Here is an 18,918-nt window from a genome sequence, read left to right as displayed (position 1 = left end):
CGACCACATTAATTGTCTCACATTTAGATAAATGACCTGATTTACAGGCAGAAGCAGAACGCAGTCTGAGTGGGTGGCACCAGTTATGAAAAAGTTGGGTCACCCAGATTTGTAGCCGCACATCCTGTCACATTTCTCCATTAAGGCATCTTGCTTTTTCAAGTTTCAGGGTTTTTTCCTTTGTGAGAAATCCATTATTAGCACGCAAATCACTCTTAAGATGGTTGTGTTTATCCACTAACACTTTATTTTCTTAATACCTTATTTCCCACCAGTGGTGAGTTTGGCTGGGAGCTGGGAGAGGCCAGGGTGGAGGAGACATTCGTGCTCATGAGTGCCTGGTTCTTTCCAGCACTGACTTCCTGGGCATCTTGTAGTTAGGGAGGACCCTGCATCCAATTCTGGGCAGTGGGTGATGAGCAGAAGGGTCAAGAAGGAACCCTCTGCCCTCCTCCCCTGAACTGGCAAAGGGAAGTGCAGTCTCTGCCAGCCTGAGGCCCGAGGCCACGTGGAGCAGAGCCCTCCGCAGGGACGGCTCGGGTCCGAGGTGTCTGTGAACAGGAAGTAACCTTTCATGCAAATCACTGAGTCTGGTTTAATTTGTTGCTAATTGCATAACCCAGCAATCCTGAATCCTAATAGGGATGTGGGGAGGATGCTGCTGGAAAAAATACCCAAAGGAGGCATATGATTTTGTCCATGATATTTACTGTATCGTCTAGGAGCAGCCCTGTGGATCATAGTCTCATGTCCTGAATGTCCTCAGCATCAGCACCCCTCTGACCACTGTGTCTTTCTTCCTCGCTACTTTCTCTAATATGCTGACTCCTAAACTGCATCGGCTCCCTCCCCCTTTCACCATCCCACACAACACTCCCATTTTCCTCCCTCTTTTATCCAGTTGATACAGACATCACACCTGTGCACACACCCTCATTTTCAGTGGATGAGCCTGAAGAACATGTTCACCTGTGCTCACCAGTTTCATTAACACCGAGGGTGCCTGACCTCCCCCCCCCCCCCCGCCCCCCCGTGCTGCTTCCTAACCCCAGGGACTTCCTCACTTTCCCAGAAGACTGCTCTGTCCCTCCCTGTTCCACACTTTGCCTTCTCAGCAGATAAACTTGCTCCCATTTTACTGGGAAAACAGACACTCGGAAGAGAAATTCCTCAAGCTCCTGGAATAGGCCTCGCCAGGTCCCAGCATTTCAGCCCCTGTTCTCTGATGTCCCTCTGTCATTCTGGGAGCACTGCCCAGACTCTATCTAGGCGACCCCCACACTTATGCAGATTCCTTTCCTCCTGCCTCCTCAAGGGCAGTGCGTAGCCTGCTCTGCTCCCATTTATCTCATCTGATTTCCATGCTCCAGAAATCTGTAAGTTCCTATTCAGCGTATGCCCTCCTCCCCTTCTATGTGCTGTTTGGAATTTATTCAGTTCCATTCATGTATAATATTCAGATATGAGAATGTAAATACACTGGGACCAGAGGTTTGGGCCATTTTATCCTAGCACTGGTGGGCATTGCATGGTTTCTAACTTACTGCTTATTATAAAAAAATGCTGCAAGAAGACATTTTTGAAAGGAGGCCCATTTCCTTTAGATAGATCCGCAGACACAGAATTGCATGGTAAAGAATACAGTTGGCAAATGTTGACAAATACTGTTCAATTGCCTCTCACAAAAACTTCAGTATGATATCCTCTACCTGTTTTCAGCTTCTATGTGACCATAATACATTAATCTTTAGTTTCAGAAGATTCTGAAGATTTAGTATATGACAAAGACTTTGTTTTATTTTGCGTTCCTCCTTGTATTGTGAAATTAATCATCGTTCATGTGTGTATCAGCCATTTGTATTTTTTCTTCTAATTGTATTTCTTCTAATAGCCTTTGACTATTTTTTTTCTTCCCCCCCTTTTCCTTTTGTGTTGTGTGATCTTTTTAAATATTCTGATTATTAATGCTTTTTGCATGGATTTGCTGCAAATAGTCTTTCCCAGTCTGTGTTGCTTGCCTCTCAACTTGCTTTTTGTTATTGCTAATGAAATTGTAGCACCTTATTGGGTTTCTAATTGGTGGGAACACACACACACACACACACACACACACACACACACACACAGTGCCACAAATACAAACTTTAACGAGTGTGAACTAACAATAGGGGCTACCAGTAAATGCAGCAACATCCTCCACAGCCCCAGGGGCTCTCAGCATCCCTTTTGGGGGTGCACGCTTAACACTGAGAGTGGAAAAAAACATATATGTGGTTTTCTTTTTTATACCCTTTACCCAGAGATTAATATCAGGCTTCTCTGACTATTCTAAAATGAACTTGACTTTTCTGTTTTCTGGAAATGTCAAAGAGGTCAAGGCAGCACCAGAAATTCAGGTCTTATAATCCTCTAGCAGCAGTGTGCAGACTCACGAGAGAGGAAATAGTGATGGTCTAATGTTCAAGAGCGGCCCTTGAGGCAGCTGGAGGGGATAGAGAGAGGAGGAGACCAGTGTGTCTTGGGGAGGGGACAGGTGGCAGGACTTGAGCATGAGACCTGGGGATAGCATGAGACCTCTGGATGTCCAAACTGGAAGAGACTGTGCCATGTGGAGAAGGCAGAGCGCTGGAATAGTCTACTCTCCAGTTTCACGTAGCGTTAGATTCAGCCAGAAGTATATTTTAGGAAGGAACATACTGTTTCATAAAGGTGCACTAATTCTACTATTAACTTTAAATGTTATTCTGATGTGTTCCCTCAGCCATTACTGACAGCCTATCAAGTTCTTTTTTTCACCCTTAGATTTAACCTGCAGTGATCATCACTTCTTAACTGCTCTGGACAGAACAAAACCTGAAATGTAATTTACTTTAAGAATATAATCACTTATTGATTACTCTTTCTCTCGAGGAGATAGAATCAGTGTGTAAGCTTTTATCCAAGAAAGTCCAGGGCAGTTTTTATAGCCGGTATTTAGTTCAGATCCATTCAAACTCTCCTTATAAAACTAGCATCTCAGGCATTGTGTTGTAGATAATCATTATTTTTTTAAAAAAGGATTCATCATATGGCTCATGTGAAAAATTCACAGTAGGCAGACAATATTTAATAAGGAAATCAATAATGTTCATTTCAGGGAAAAATTAGGTATAGAATATAGCTGGAGAAGATAATAAAACAAGATCAAATCCTACATTTCAGACCCGACGAGCCGTCAGGGGTAATGCGATTCCCGGAGGTGCTGGCTCTGTGTGTTAGGAAGCTGACATCCTATAACGCTGTGTAGCTGTGTAAATGCAAATTCAGCCTCGTTTGTCAAATGATTAAAACACAGGAATAGGAAGTCCCCTGGCCTCCCATGTAACATTGGTTAAGGTAGAGAAACTGGCACTGAGGAAGGACACTTCCTCTGCTCAGGAAAGGTGTGCTGACGGGTGTGCTACCAATTTGTAGAAAGGTTAACTTGCCAAGAAGGGAGGCATTCAGCCCATGAGCTCCTCTTAATATCTGCGATGAGTTCCAGTTAAATACCTTAAAATTGGGAGGAGCCTTGTCTGTATCTCTTTGTCCCTCTCTGTTCCCTGCGAGGACACCACCTAGGATACTGCCGATGGGACAGCATCCTGTTACTCCAGAAATGTTTCAAAGCTGCTGTTGTCAAAATGCTTTATGCTCTTATGGGTCCAACACTAATTCTTTACAGCTCCCTCCCACTAATTAATACTAGTATCAGCATCCTCTAGCATTGCTTAGAATATATATATTTTTTAAAAAATATGACACAGTTGCAAATATCTAAAGATAGCTCTCTTATTTCTGACCTTTCTTTCTCTAAGCTAAATATCTCCAGATCTCTCAACATAATCTTTCAAGTAATTTAGAACATAAATGCTAAAGACAGAAAAAGTGGAGGTCTAAGGGACTAATGAAGCGTAATATTAAATTCAAAGCTGCTTTAGAATATAAGACATATATGGAACATATACCTTTTGTGGACATTAGATATAAATACCTTCTAAGTACATAGAATGTATTTCACCTTACCTCTGGGGCAACCAAGGTTACTAAAGATGTTCTATTCTACCTACTCCAGCCTCACAAACTCTGCACCTTCAGGGAATCGGAAATGAATATACTTAACAGCAAGAATGCAACAAAGAAATCGGAATCATTTGCCAGCCTTGTGGCCAAGGTCAAGTTTCATGTGCCATTGGACGTAATATTTATTTCTCCTAGTGCAAGTCAGGGTTTGCCAACACCGGACGAGGGTTAGAATCTTCTGGAGCCCATGTAAGGGCCCTACTCATGCCTGATTCTCAACCAGGGCCTGTGGGGTCAAATCTCGGCACCTGGCAGTTTAAACAGCTGCCTGCATTACTCTGTAGTCAGGTTCAGAATTGGAATTTAGTGCAAAGTAAACACAAAGTTCTGTCTCTTGAAAATACTCAGTACTCCTAACAAATTCACCACCATTAACACCTAACCAAAAAGAAAAGAAAGAAAATAAGAAGAGAAAAGATAGGGTTGACTTAACTGAAGTTCTTTGTACCCACAGCAGGATTTCTGCTTAGTCTCTGCCTTTTTGTTTTTGAGGCTATAAGTATTTGCTATGTTTTATGGATGATTTGGCTGCTCTGTATGGAGATGTTTGGTTGCTTCTCAGTAGTTTAGCTTCTGTAAGAATTTGAAATGCCGAACTTTGTCCAGATCCTGAAGAAAGATTCCCTTTTTAACTTATTCAAGTGCAATAGAAACATATCAATTAAGTGGTTGGCTTGATTGCTGAGGGTGTTATAGAAAATAAGTACTTGATGATGGTGAATATTTAATGATGGGCCTATCTTAACTGAGTATTAGCCATGGTTACCTCAAAAGCAAACTAAAATTCATGTGTGCCTCTTCTTTCAGAGTGGAAAATCTTAAGAAAGAAGTTGCTCAGGTGTGTCTAAGATGTTGGTTTACCTGTCAACTCTGTGGTCCATTAGTACTTAAAGTACTGTAAATTCCCCTGAACTAAAATCCCCTTTGTCAGGACCCCTGGGTTACTGGAGAGTATGCATTACCTACATATGTATACATGTTTGTCTACACAGCACATTCACAGTCACACACTACATGATTAGGGCAAAGCTACATGTGGCTATAGAAACCCCACCGGTACAGTGTTTCTTGTGTCTGTGTGTTTTCTCCAGCAGGTAGAATATTTCACATGGCACATGCGTTACTTATGTCTCTTACTGATTTTCTGCTTCCCCCAGAGCATGGGAGCTCTGTGAAGGAGGAGTTCTGTCTATTCTGTCTCATCACTATATCTTTAAGGTCTAGGTCAGGCACTGGCATAGAGTAGGCCCATCATTGAATGAATTAGGGAGTCAGGAAAGCGGTATTTGGAGATGTTTTTAGATGCCATGCACCAGTGTGGTCTCATGTGATTATCATAATACTGTGCGGATGAGTCATTATAGGATTGGGAACCAGGGAACCTGGTGCTGAGTTCTAGCTCTGTCTCCTGGTGGGAAAACTTGTGCAATCAAGGATCTCATCTGAATGGATGAGAGGATGGGCACAATGATAACATTTATCCTATTTCCCAAGCCTGCTTTATGGTGCTAATGAACTGACTCATTGACAATTACTCTGCAATTTTTCAAGGGCTGTATTATAGTGATTTGTTTATTGCCATTGCTTTGGTAACCCTGTGCCCTGAGAATAGCCGTGCAGTGGAACAAACTGAACTCCTCAGGGCCGGGAAATGGGAAAATGCCTACAAGAGTTTAATTGGCTATACTCCGTGCCCCAACTCACCAGTCTTCACTTGACTCGTCTCTCACTCAGAACCCTCATCCTTCGTTTGATGCAGGTGTAACTCTATGTACATAAATAGTGTTGTGTGTAAACATATAACAGAGCACTTGTAATATTACACTGAAGGTATCTGTCAAAGTACTTGTAACTTCATTGCACTGCATGCATTTTGAGAGCAGGAAAATGTGTCATTTACAGTATCTCCCTCTCATGCAATGCCTGTGTGCAAGAACTCAGCTGCTCAATAGATATAGGTTAACTCAAACCAGCCATTCTCTATTTACTATTTCCTGCTATTAGTATCATCAACAAAGCATGTATCCCATGCCCAATTCCTCTAAGTGCTCTTAGAGCAAAATGAAATAAAACAGTGAAATAAATACAATCTCCCTTACAGACGTGTATGAAGAGAGCATCAAAGATTCAGACTTAAAAGCAGTGAGCTATTCTAAGCAACCGGATGGCATCCCAGCTTTTTCTCTTAGTCTTACTGTCGCAAATGCACTGATATTTGTGATTATCACAGCAATAAAATTAGGGAAGACAATCCTCTCATTCACAAAACAACAGTTTGAAGAGCAGGAAGGGGTAAATAATATGGCAAGAGCTTACTGTATATTAACTGTACAATTCTACCTATTAGGTTGAGAAAAGATCTTCCAACACAAAAAAATTCTTTGTTTTACTGAAAGCTATAATTGCCTCATAGTTCTTTAGAAAATTGGTTGATCTTCAGGTTTCAGCTCAAAATTGAGTGAGGCTCAGGCACAAACTGTGAGAAAACATTTTTAAAAATTACCCATTTACCCATCCATGCAACCAACTTCAATGTTGTTCTCATGAAGCTATCTGTTTAAGGTGGGTGGCAAAACCACGTACTCGAGAGTTAGAAAAAGTGAGACTGAATTCAGGCTTTTTCACTTGCTAGCTGTATGATCTTAGGTTGGTTACTTAACTCCTCTTAGCATCTATTTATTTTATAACATATATATCAGGCTAGTCCTTAAGTAGCACAACCATGAATAGTCTGATTCATCAATAAGTCCAGATGAGGCTCTACCTAGGAACATGTCCTGTAATAGGCAGAGCCAGAGGGAACATTAGCCCAACTTCTGCATCTAATCAGTGCAGTTAAGCCAATTGTCAGATTCACAAATTTCACCCTGGAGTTACAGCAAAGCATATGTTTATGGGTTGAATATATAAAATATGCATTATTTTTTAACTTATTTTCTTCTAATTTTATAACTACTCAGTATCTTCTTGCAGGTACATTTAGTACCCAATAGAAACAGCTTGTTCATCGTCATGTTTTAAATTTTAAAAAATTACTAGGCTTACACTCAGTAATTCTAATAAAAAATGATGTTCACTCTTTCTAAATTTAGCATATAACCAGTGTTCTCACTTTATTACATATTATTCAAAGTTAAATTTCCAAGTGAATCCAGTCATATTTACTGCCTTGGAGTCAGTAGAATCTATCTGTACTGCTTTGTCTTAGGCAATAAAAAGAAAGATCTTATTTTTTGTTATTTTGCTGTTGACCTTTTGCCTCCTTAGTGCATGAAAATGACTATCTTAAAGTATTTTTTGCTAAGCCCTATTTAATGATTTTCACAGGGCATAACTACTGACTGGATATGACTTAAGGAAGTACCTGGGCAAGCGTGTATTATACTCTCTAGTGACACCCTGGTCTTCCCTCTGGCTGGTGTCAGCTCTAATCAAACTGGACTTACAGCAAGGTTTTTGTCTGCAATTCTGCAGTGGCTTCTTAGCTTTTGAGTTTGGATATATATATATATATATATATATATATATATATATACACACACACATATATATGTGTATATATATGTACACACACATATATATATGTTTTCGCCTTGGAGACATACACAGAAGAATCATCCCTCCTTTCTCTTGTCTTATAGCAAGCTAAAATGTGTGTTTGCTTCTAAATAATTCTGTCTTTGAAATGTCAAAGGGGAAGTTGTTTCAAACGACTAGCCTTGATTATGGAAAATATATGCCATGGTAGACAATAATAGCAATGATAATAGTAATAGTTATGATTACAATAGCAATGAATATTTATTGAGTGGCCACAATATGTGGGCATTAAAGCGATGGATTATTATAAGACACTGCCCATTCCTTCAAGATCCTCACAGTCTATTGAGCATATAAAAATAATCATGATTGATTGGGCAAGTACAACAATAGAGATTTATGTGCCTATTAAGAAAACACCCTGTCCACCCTCATGTAACAGCCCAAAACATTCTGTATTGGTCAAAATCAAGAGAAAAAGGCCAAAAGCACATGAAAGAAATTGTACACATTGTGCAGCAATGTCATGGTCCTTTTGGTTCTGGGACAGTATAAAATGGCACAACTACTTTCGAGGTAGAAAATAGGAAGAAAGAAGGGCTTTGAGTTTCAAGGAAAAACTAAGTTTAAGTATCTCTGTGCCAAGAGACTCAGAGTCTACCATCTTTGCATATGCAGCTCAATATCTCCAATGCTTGTTTATTGAAATTACTGCAATCTAACTTTATATTTCTACTGTTAGTTAATAGGCTTTTCTGTCAAAAATTTATATTTATGCATATCTAAGAGACCCTTCACTCCTTCTGTGCACTGGAATAAGGCTGAGTTGACCATTTTCTAAGAGATGTGTATGCATAATATCAGGAACCATCAACACAATTCACAGACAGACACATTTTCCACCATTTAAGGTCATTTGTACTTAGGATTTCATTCATGTTGGTATGCAATTCTGTGTTCTTATACAAGATAGTGTCAGAAATATTCTTCAGTAAAGAGCTAGATGGCAATATTTTAGGCCTTAAGAAACAAGGGGTAAAACTTGGGTGCTATTTTGGAATATATAGAACTATTTAAAAATTTAAAATTTCTTTAGTTTGCATGCCTTACAAAAAGAGGTAGGAGGTTGCATTTGGCCCTTGGTCCAAACACAAATGTTACCTCTCTAGATTGTTATAATGCACATTATTCATATTGATACAATGTTCTTATAAGTATCAGTTTTAAAATAGCAATAATAATTTGAAATAGTGCACTATATTTGCCCTGGCTGGTGTGGCTTAGTGGTTAGAGAGTCATCCAGGCACCAGATGGTCTCTGGTTCAATTCCAGGTCAAGGGCACATAGCTGGGCTGCAGGTTTGATCCCCTGGTGTATGTGGAAGACAACCAAATCGATGTGTCTCTCTCACATGGATGTTTCTCTTTCTCTCCCCCTTTCTCCTTCCCTTCCGCTCTCTCTAAAAATCAATGGAAAAAAATCTTCGGGTAAGGATTAACAAAAATAATAAATAAATAAAATAAAATAAATAAAATAAAAAATAAAATATTACACTATATTTGATAGCAGTTTTTTTAGGAACTATTTAGGAAGCATTAACCTTTCCTTGTTAGTAGAAAATGTGTTTTAAATATCTTCCCTAAACATTTTATCCATTTGCATAAAATATTTAGAAAATAGGTGCAACTATGAGCAGTGTGTCTGTATTACTAGGTATTATGGGCAGAAAATATTTGAAATGGAGAAACTGTGAACAGGAAGGGTTTTCTGCATTCAACAAAGTGCCTAAATCATTGAACAGCCCTCAACTCTGTTGCATCTCTAGATGACACCTAAGCAAAGCCAGTCACTGACCAGCTGGATTAGCTTGAAGGTTAACATTTCTGCCTTTCCAGATGCCAGCACCTTTAAAAAGAGCTAACTTTGTGCACACTGGGACAAATACATCTTCTCTCCTTTCAAGGGAGAAGCTGTAAAATTTCCTTTTTCTTTTATGCACGTAGGTGTGTGTCTGTGTGTGTGAGAAATCATTCCAGGGCATCAGATGCAAACACACCAAATTAAAGAAGAAGGAAGGTCATAAAGTGTACCTGGTGGGAGGCTCTGCCATAATCTCCCTTGAAATTCTTTGCTTTTCCTTTTATGCAAATAATGTCCAATCTTTCAGCTATGTGTCAGCATGGGAGGTTCTCATTGTTATGGAGATGATCCTTTACTCTACCTGTCTTTCCATCAGTGTAGCTGAAGCTAATTCGGGGCACTGATGTAAGATTATTATCAGGCTGAGCACTTATCTGACAAAATTTATGGTGATGAGTCTGGTACACACTGGATGTACCAATGATCCCTGATCATGGGTTTTTATGGTGTTCTTATTAGTTGGTGACAGCTGTCAAAAACGCGGTTGTTATCGTTTTATTTACTTCTGACATTTGAAGGTCACTCACAGTTTTAATTAAATTTTTTCTTTGTCAACTCAGAAATACCACTCAATTTAGTTCTGTATCACTCCTGAAGCTGCCATGGCATTTCAGGAGCCGATTATTTCAAGATTGCATCACCAAACTAGTTATTGCAATGAAAATGATTATTGAATGCCACCAATATGTTGAGAAACAGATTAGTCTGTCCCACCAGGTAGACCTAGTGTCTGAATGGGAGACACACCCTTTGTTTATTCCCTGATGAACTCTGATCGCTGTACTTGTGCAGGAGTTCTCCCAGGTCACTACGAGTGCCATGTCCTCCCCAGCTCCTGGGCAATACCAGCTGAGGCGATGCCCTCTGTGTTAGGAGGGGACAGCTTCTTCCCCATCCCTGGTACTTCCTTCCCTATGCATTGGCCCAGAACATTGAGAAACACAGAGAAGTGCAAGTTTGGGAAGCAAATTAAACCTCCAGATTATGGTTTTGTTAGGGCCAAGGCATTTTAACATCACATTTTATAGTGACCAGCATTTTACATAGAACCTGATTCATAGTAGTGGTGTTGGACTGTAGGTGTTGGCCAGTAAGTATTTTTGCCTTAAGCAATATTGTAGTTTATGGCAACTTTAACCATATATGACTGATTCTTGGTAGCATTAGGTCAAAATGGGGATGGAGGATTATTGAGTTTGCATTACACAGACTCACATTTTCCTAAGCCGAGTAACTGAGCCAAAAATTTCACCACAGGGGAAAATCATTATTTATGACAATAGGGCTTTTAGATTTCAAGAACGAAACTGTATTTGCTTGTTTTAGATTGCAATTTTCCTGTCACACTCAGTATTAGTGAGTTTAGCTTGCAATGGCTAGGGATAGGTTTATTAGCTAGTGAGCAATAGATGGACTACAACAAATTAAATTTTAAATCCAGAACTAAGGAAGAATGAGTGGAAGGTTAAGGTTAGATTCAGGTGCTAAGAGTCACTCCTCATCGCATGGCCTTCAGCTGAGGCTGGATTATAGAGGAAGGAGGACTCTACCCTAGGAACAAGGTTTCCTAGGACTGGAAAATTTCTAGTTAGAAGCCATGAAGGCCAGAATAGCACAAAACTGAAAATACTTGCTTATAATGAGTAGAGACACTACATTATTAGAGAGAGCCCACTATCAATGCATGGGTGGGCTTCCCTACCAGATATGGTTAACATAGCACCACAATTAACCTCTTCATAACCATTTCTAATTTATTTTAACATCACAATTCATAGACTCCAGACTAACTCTGTCCTGCGTAGCTAAAACCAAAATGATTTGCTCTATACACATTCTCTCTATGATACACACCAACACACACACACATACACACACAATGGAAAGGGAATCAAACCTTGTCATTATAAAAAAATCAGCTAAACTCAAAGGAAGGCAGTAATGGAGGAAATTAAGGACCAAAAAAGTTATACAAAATACATAAAACAAATAACAAAATTCCTTAAGTCCTTTTTTTATCAGTAATTACTATAAATATAAATATATTAAACTCCCCATTCAAAAGGTACATAAATAAACATAACATAAATAAAACAGAATAGAGAAGAATTGAGGAAATTAATAAAACCAAGAATTAGCTCTTGAAAAAGATAAACAAATTTGAAAAACCTTTAACTAAATTGATTTTTTAGAAGAGAGAGAAGGCTTAAATAACTACAATTATAAATGAAAGTGCAGACATTACTACTAATTTTATGAAAATAAAAAATATTTTTAAAAAGTACTATGAACAATTTTATGCCAACAAATTGTATAACCTAGATAAAATGGACAAGTTACTAGAAAAACACAGCTTACTGGGACTGAATTGTGAAGAAATAGAAAATCTGAATAGAACTAAAAATCATAAGTATATTGAATATAATCAAAACTCTCCCAACAAAGAAAAGCCTGGGACCAGTTAGTTTCACTGGTGAATTCTACCAAGCATTTAAGGAAGAATTAAAACTAATCTTCATTAAACTCTTCCAAAAATTTGAAGAGAGAATATGCCCTGACTCATTCTATGAAGCCAGCATTACTCGGATATCAAATCAGACAAAGACACTACAAGAGTAAAAAAACAAAACAAAATCCAAACTACAGATCAATATGCTTTATGAATATTAATGCAAAAATTCTCAACAAAATACTAGCAAATTGATTTCAACTGTATATTAAAAGGATTATACACCATAACTTAGCAGAATTTATTTCTGGAATACAAGGATGGTTCAACACATCAAAATAAATCAATGTGATAAGCCACACAATGGAATGAGAGAAAACACACACACACGATAATCTCAACTGATAAAGGAAATATAGTTTCACAAATTTCAAAACCCTTTCATGATAAAAACACTCATCAAACTAGGAATAGAAGAAAACTATTTCAACATAATAAAGGCCATATATTAAAAAGCAACAGCAAGCATCATACTTGATAGTGAAAGACAAAGAATTTCCTCTAAGATCAGGCAGAAGAGAAGGTTGCCTGTGTTGACCACTTCTGTTTAGCATAGCACTGGAAGTCCTAGTCAGAGCAATTAGGCAAGCATCACATTTGGAAAAAAAGAAAAATTATTTCTTTTTCAGAGGATATTATTATCTTATGAGTCAAAAACCCTAAAGATAAAAAAAAGTTAGAACTAATAAATTAATCCAGTAAAGTTGTTGCAGAATACAACATCGACACAGAAAAACCAGCTGCATTTCTATACACAAACAATGAGCAATTCAAGAAAAGAATTAAGAGAATGATTTATTTATGATAGCCTTGCCACGGTGGAACACCGCTTTCTTCCGCTGAGGTGCCTATGGCTAAAATAAAACAGAAAATAACAAGTGCTAAGCGGGATGTGGAAACACTGAAACTCTTGTGTGTCGCCAGTGGAAGGTAAAAAGATAGAGTCGCTGTAAAAAGGCTCAGGGCTTCCTCAGCAAGGTGAGCATGCCATTGCCTTACCACCCAGCAATTGGCTTCAAGACACCCCAAAAGAATGAAAAGCAGGAACGCACACAAGAACTGGGGGATGTGTTGTCTAATGGGGGCAGAATTTCAGTTTGGGAAGATGAAAAAGTTTTGGAGATGGATGGTGGTGATGGTTACACAACTATGAAAATGTACTTCCACAGCACTGTACACTGAAAATGGTTAAAATGGCAAATCCTATGTTATGTAAGTTTCGCAATAAATAAATAAATAAATAAATAAATAAATAAATAAATAAATAAATAAATAAATAAATAAAATGACCTCAAGGGGGGAAAAAGAACCATTTATATCTGTTTATGAACGAGCCCCAGAATCCATTCTTACGTAAACCGGCCCTCTGACTTTATTTGGGCGTCACGGGCATGGGGCCCAGTCACGCTCTGCGGGTCTGCCTGCCTGCTGTCACCGTCTTGAAATTCTTAATCATGTTTAAACTGCGGACAACACCTTTTCGTTTGCACCGGCCTCTGAGAGCTGCGTAGGCGGCCCTGCTCAGGCACCTGCTGCGCGCTCTGGCCCAGCGAGGGCTGCCCCGCTCCCGCCAGGGGCTGGCTGGCTGTGAGCTGCAGTAGCAGGACGAGGGTCGCCTGCTGTCCCACCTGCAAGGCCAGCCTATGAGGGTTCCCACGTGGGCGCAGAGCTCAGGGATGGGGAGTCTGGGGAGGAGAGATGGAGAGCGAAGCTCTTCTTTCTTCACAGGGCGTGTGGATCAGCCGTCGTCTGCTGTGCTGGAGACAGCAAAGCTTTCAAGCCTGTGTGTTCAGTGGAATGTGGGTGCCATGGATTCAGGGGAACCTGTGGGAGGAGGAGCTTCTTCGTAAGGTGACATGGACTGAGATACAGCAGGTGATTTCTGAGGCTCGAATTGCCCCTGTGGTCACCTCAGGTTTATTTTACATAAAACATGTTTCAAGCCACTCTCCCTTATGCCAAATGTGAAACTGATTTTCTGAATAAAAACACACACATTTTTCCCCATTTATCTACCTTACGTTCTCACTGAAAACTTTAAAAATATGATTCTGTCATCCGATTTATCAACTATTCATCTTGTCTTTGTGTCATTGAGTCTGAAAATAAATAAAATTGGAGCTATTAATGTGGGGGGGGGAAAAAAGTGTAACCCAACAACTTCTACTTTAAACAGAAAGTAAACCCACATTACCAACAAAATCTATTGGGCAGAAAGGTGCTCCCAGGAGAGCCAATGGAATGGTTTGCAAACTGGCCAAACGTTTGCCTTTTAGCATCATCAGCTCCTGCACTCTGGTGTGCACTTGTGAAATCACCTTCCCTAAATTGCTTTACAAGTGAGTTCCTCAAGCCAATGAGCCAGAGTCCAGGAAAGCCTCAGGACACCTCTGCTGCATGCTCCCCAGCCAGCCTGCTGCTCCAGGAATCTGTAGCCAGCCTCACTGGCATCGGCCCAGTTGTTTTTCCTTCTAAGTGCCAGTCTATGCTTCAGTGCTTAAAGCAATCTCTCCAATATTGCTTACATTTAAATATTTGTTTATCTGACAGAGATTCAAACAGACACAGTCCTCTCTTTGAATATGCAAGACCCTCAAGAGGAGCTCAGATTTGAAAGAAAGCAACCCAAATCGTTTTCTTTAATATGTGACATAGGTATGTGTGTCACATATCACACATCCACGGACACACATGTGTTCATGCACACATGCATGCACACACACATACATACATGAAACTAAATGCACAAGCAAAATTGCAACTTTTCTTTCTATAACACAGTATATAGTTCTGTACAAGTAATTTTCCTAACTGTTCATTATTATGGTAATTACTCACCTGGGGAGGCAGAAGGTGATGGACAACCCGTAGTTATGTTGTACTGTGTAGACAGGGAAAGTGTGAAGGGATTAATTACACTGTGCAAGGCTGGTGATGACGTCTGTGCGTGGTTGAAACTGTGAGTGCGTGGATTTGAAGCTTTGCATTTTTCTGGTAATCTTAAGACTTTCTAAAGGCAGGTTATGAAGAAAGGCAGATATTTCCCTCAACTCTTATCAGAAGCAGACAAGACTGTTCATTTAACAGCAGAAACACTAAATTTTGAATGTTTTGTTTGTGTGTATTGCACCCAAATTTATTATTATTAATATTATTTAATGTTCAAGTACAGAGCTCATGATTCATGGCTTCTTCTTTTGCTGAATTATCCTTGTCTTTACTGCTCTTTGCACTTTTGATAGGAGTTCTGCTCTTTGCAGACAAACATGACATTTTCCGCAGCAAGTTCACTAAAGACTCCAGATGCCTTAACTACACTGGAAATGTTTTTATTTAAAACATGGCCATATTTTTATTTAAAGCAAGTAGAACCCTATTCTCTACTACTCCCAGAGATGGAGAGATTTCTTTATAGTGCTTTTTAAAAAGTCTTTTCATTTAAAAATAGTCAAGCCCAAGTAGTGCCAACTTCCCTTACAGAGCAAGTCTAAAAAAAATTATGAAGCATACACAATGCCCTGAATCTCCACTATCCACATCCCTTTTGTTGCTGGTGGAAATTAGGCTCTTCCATGGGATTGCGAGAAAAGCATTTCAGGGACCCAGGCCCGGGGGTTGTGGTGTGACAAGGTTTATCTGTGATGCAAAAATCAAAGGAGTTACCCTCTTGGGTTCCCTATGTCCCATCTCCACCCATCCCATCATGGGAAAAGTCCAATCTTGTCTTCATCAAGGCCAAAGGCCAGTGTCCAGAGATTCTGTTTCATATCAAAGCTGCAGGCCCCAGTAGCTGTTAGACCTGCATGATTTTGTGCTCTCTGGGGTCAAGAGAGAACACACCAACACATGTGGTGAGTGCAGGTCACCAGTGAGAATGAGAGAGAGAGAGAGAGAGAGAGAGAGGGAGAGAGAGAGAGAAAAAGAGAGAGAGAGTTTCTTTGTTCACCTGGGATTATAGACAGGACCTTTTTCAAAATAACCAATCATCTTCCCAAGCTTCCCTGGGCTTCTGATGGATCCACCCCCTGCCGAATGCTCCCTTTCCCAGACTGACAAGCCTCTATGGGCAAGCACCTCCTCCTGTTCCATTCTGACTTCTGTTGCTCCTGTCTTTATCTCCCCCTGCTCATGCTGACAAACTACAGGGGAGGGCGGCTGCTCCATACATGGCGGGAAGGGAGGGGTGTTAATCCCCTTGCAGGGACAATGCTATAGCTTCCTGGTGAAACAGGTTCATTGTCCAATTCTCTTTGCTTTCTTCCTAATAGCTAGCTACCTCCAGTAACACTTTTACTCTTTGGACATCCCATCAGGGTCCCCCCCCATTTATCTATGTTTCTTGTCCTCTCACCGTTCTGACTTGCCGTCAGAAAATAATTTGATAAATTAATTTATAGCCAGGTTAAGTAACTAATTGGCCTTAAAGTATTTCTCTTCTTACTTAGCAGGGAAGGAAAATCTGAAATGGTGGCATCTCAGATGTCAGCCAGGCAGAAGGGGACAAGGGCTGCATCCCTGAAGCCGAATGGAAATTGAATAAAGAAACTGTTCTCTCAATGGCAAGGTTTTTCCTGCTCTTCTGAGAGTCAACTACCATCTTCTGGAAAAACTGAAACATTAACTAGGATTAGTCTTTAGAATACGCTTGCTGTAAAATCTGGAATATAATTTTCATTTTGGTGAAGACATGAGACTGGATTGAGGTGTCAGGGAGCATTGGCTAAGCTGAGACCTTCATCCTGAAGCCACCTCCCCATCTCCCACTTACATCCCTGGTTTAGTTACTAGGTCCCATGAGGAAGACTGAGAAGTGAGCAGATCAACAGGAAAACTGCTCATAGGTCAGAATAAATAACCACTTCCTCCTAAGAAATATGCCTCAGCAACCACTGTCTATATAATGCTTACCACTTGCTAATATTGTGGATGGCAGCTAGTAATTGTGCCACTTGGCTCATCATTTTCAGAACTTCCGAAGCCCTAATCATCTCACGGAGGAAAGAAAGTCTAATTTGAGCTATGCTGGACCGTGCGGTGCTCAGCTGTGAACTGAAGTGTCGTATGTGGTCACTCTTCGAGACCCATCTTCTGCTTTGGTGCCTCTTGACATCAAGTGTAATTGAGTAGATAAATCATCCCTACTTCTCTATGACGAGTTACCACACTTTTTATCTTTCCATGGAAGTTGCTGGGAAAAGTCTGAAAAATGTGTGCTCGCCTTGGCTACAGTTCACAGATGTTTGGTCTCCAATTCTTCTTTTGACAACATGGAAAGATTTTTCTGTTGTTGTTCAGCTCATGCTGATGTAAAGGGAATCCGAGAGTCTCTTTTTTTCTTTTGCTCTCAGTTTAATTTGTGATCATCTTTCCCTCCATTCTGAAAGATAACTAGAAATTGGTCTTCTGAACAGTGATGTTTGCCACTGACATTTAAAAAGAAAAGCTGTCAAGACAGCCAGGGCTTTTTATATTTAAAATATTCCTTGTGTTATTCTGAACTTGCCTTTCATTTTTTTTTTTTAGTGACTGTAGTGTTTGAGGTCAACCAAAGACAAGATGGTGTTTAAATTAAGAGCTCTTAATGGAAAGTTTTCCCGTGGCCCTTGTCCTCTAGACAGCAGTCACTGTTGATCAGCATCTTTTATAAGAATTTTTTTGGTATGGGTGATAATTTTCTTCCCACTTTTGGAGGTTTTAGAGATAGATGTGCCTTATGAACAAAGCGCCAATGAGATATAAGTTGGGATAGGCTGAGGTTCGATTTTAGAGAAATAGGTAGTCAAATATCCATGAACCAAGGTCAAGATTTCTTCCCCTCATGGCACCAGGTTTGAGCTGAGGGTGAAATGCCCTTGGAACAACAGGCATGGGGTCTGTGTGACCTGGACATGCAGCTTTTTCTGGTAGAATCATGCTGAGTCTAGACATAGCACTTCTCTCTTATGAGGGCTTGTGCTGGGCATACCCGGTCCTCTGACTTGGCGGGTTGACAGCTCTCAGCTTGCAATGGGCAGTCTGGCATCCTGGTCACTGTGTGCTCCATCTCTCTCAGCTTCCAGTAGCACCCCATGTGTTGTTTTGTATAATTCTTGCTCCACATGGCATGGCTTTGCTCCAGAACTCTAGGGATCTGTTTTGTTATCTGCCATTGAGTTCTCCCATAAACCCCATATGACATTCTTCCCCTTTCCACACCATTCTGATACCATGGGGTGTCTGAGTTGTGTGAAACAACAAGTAAGGCAGTTTTCCCACAGCTGAGACCTGCTGCAGAGCCTTTTCCTGCTCCAAGCCTCACTCAAAGGTGACGACAACTTTTGAGCCACCCAGTGTGTGAATTTGAGTAGTGTTTCCAGGTGTAAAATATGCTGCTTCTAGACCCAAAGACACCTCTCAGGCACATGGTCCCTTCTTTGTGATGCAATGACTTACCCTTTATTTAGATTGGGCATCTCCATTAGCACCTCACCATTGGATCCCCAAATATCTTACTGATATGGCAATCCCCTGGGTCTTTGTGGGGTTTAGTGACCCCCTCTGAAGCACATGACTCTATCAAGGGATCTAAAGTGTTAGCCATTTCATGGTCATCCAGTTCAATTCGCATAAAGTCATCCATAGAGTTGGTTGTGTGCTGTGGAAAGATATTCAGATGGTCCAGGTCTCTTGAACTATATTATGAAAAAGGGCAAGGATGTTACATCATATTAAGACAAATTGTTTGTATATGCTATTTCACCTTCCACATACCTGTTTTATGTTCACTATTTCTGACCCCCTTATCTGATAGGTATGAAAAGCAACATGCATGACAAGTCAACAGCCACATGCCACGTCATGGAAGCCAT

This window comes from Miniopterus schreibersii, assembly GCF_964146895.1.
Source record: "Miniopterus schreibersii genome assembly, chromosome: 1".
NCBI classification, from domain to species: Eukaryota; Metazoa; Chordata; class Mammalia; order Chiroptera; family Miniopteridae; genus Miniopterus; species Miniopterus schreibersii.
This window is presented reverse-complemented; position numbering follows the sequence as displayed.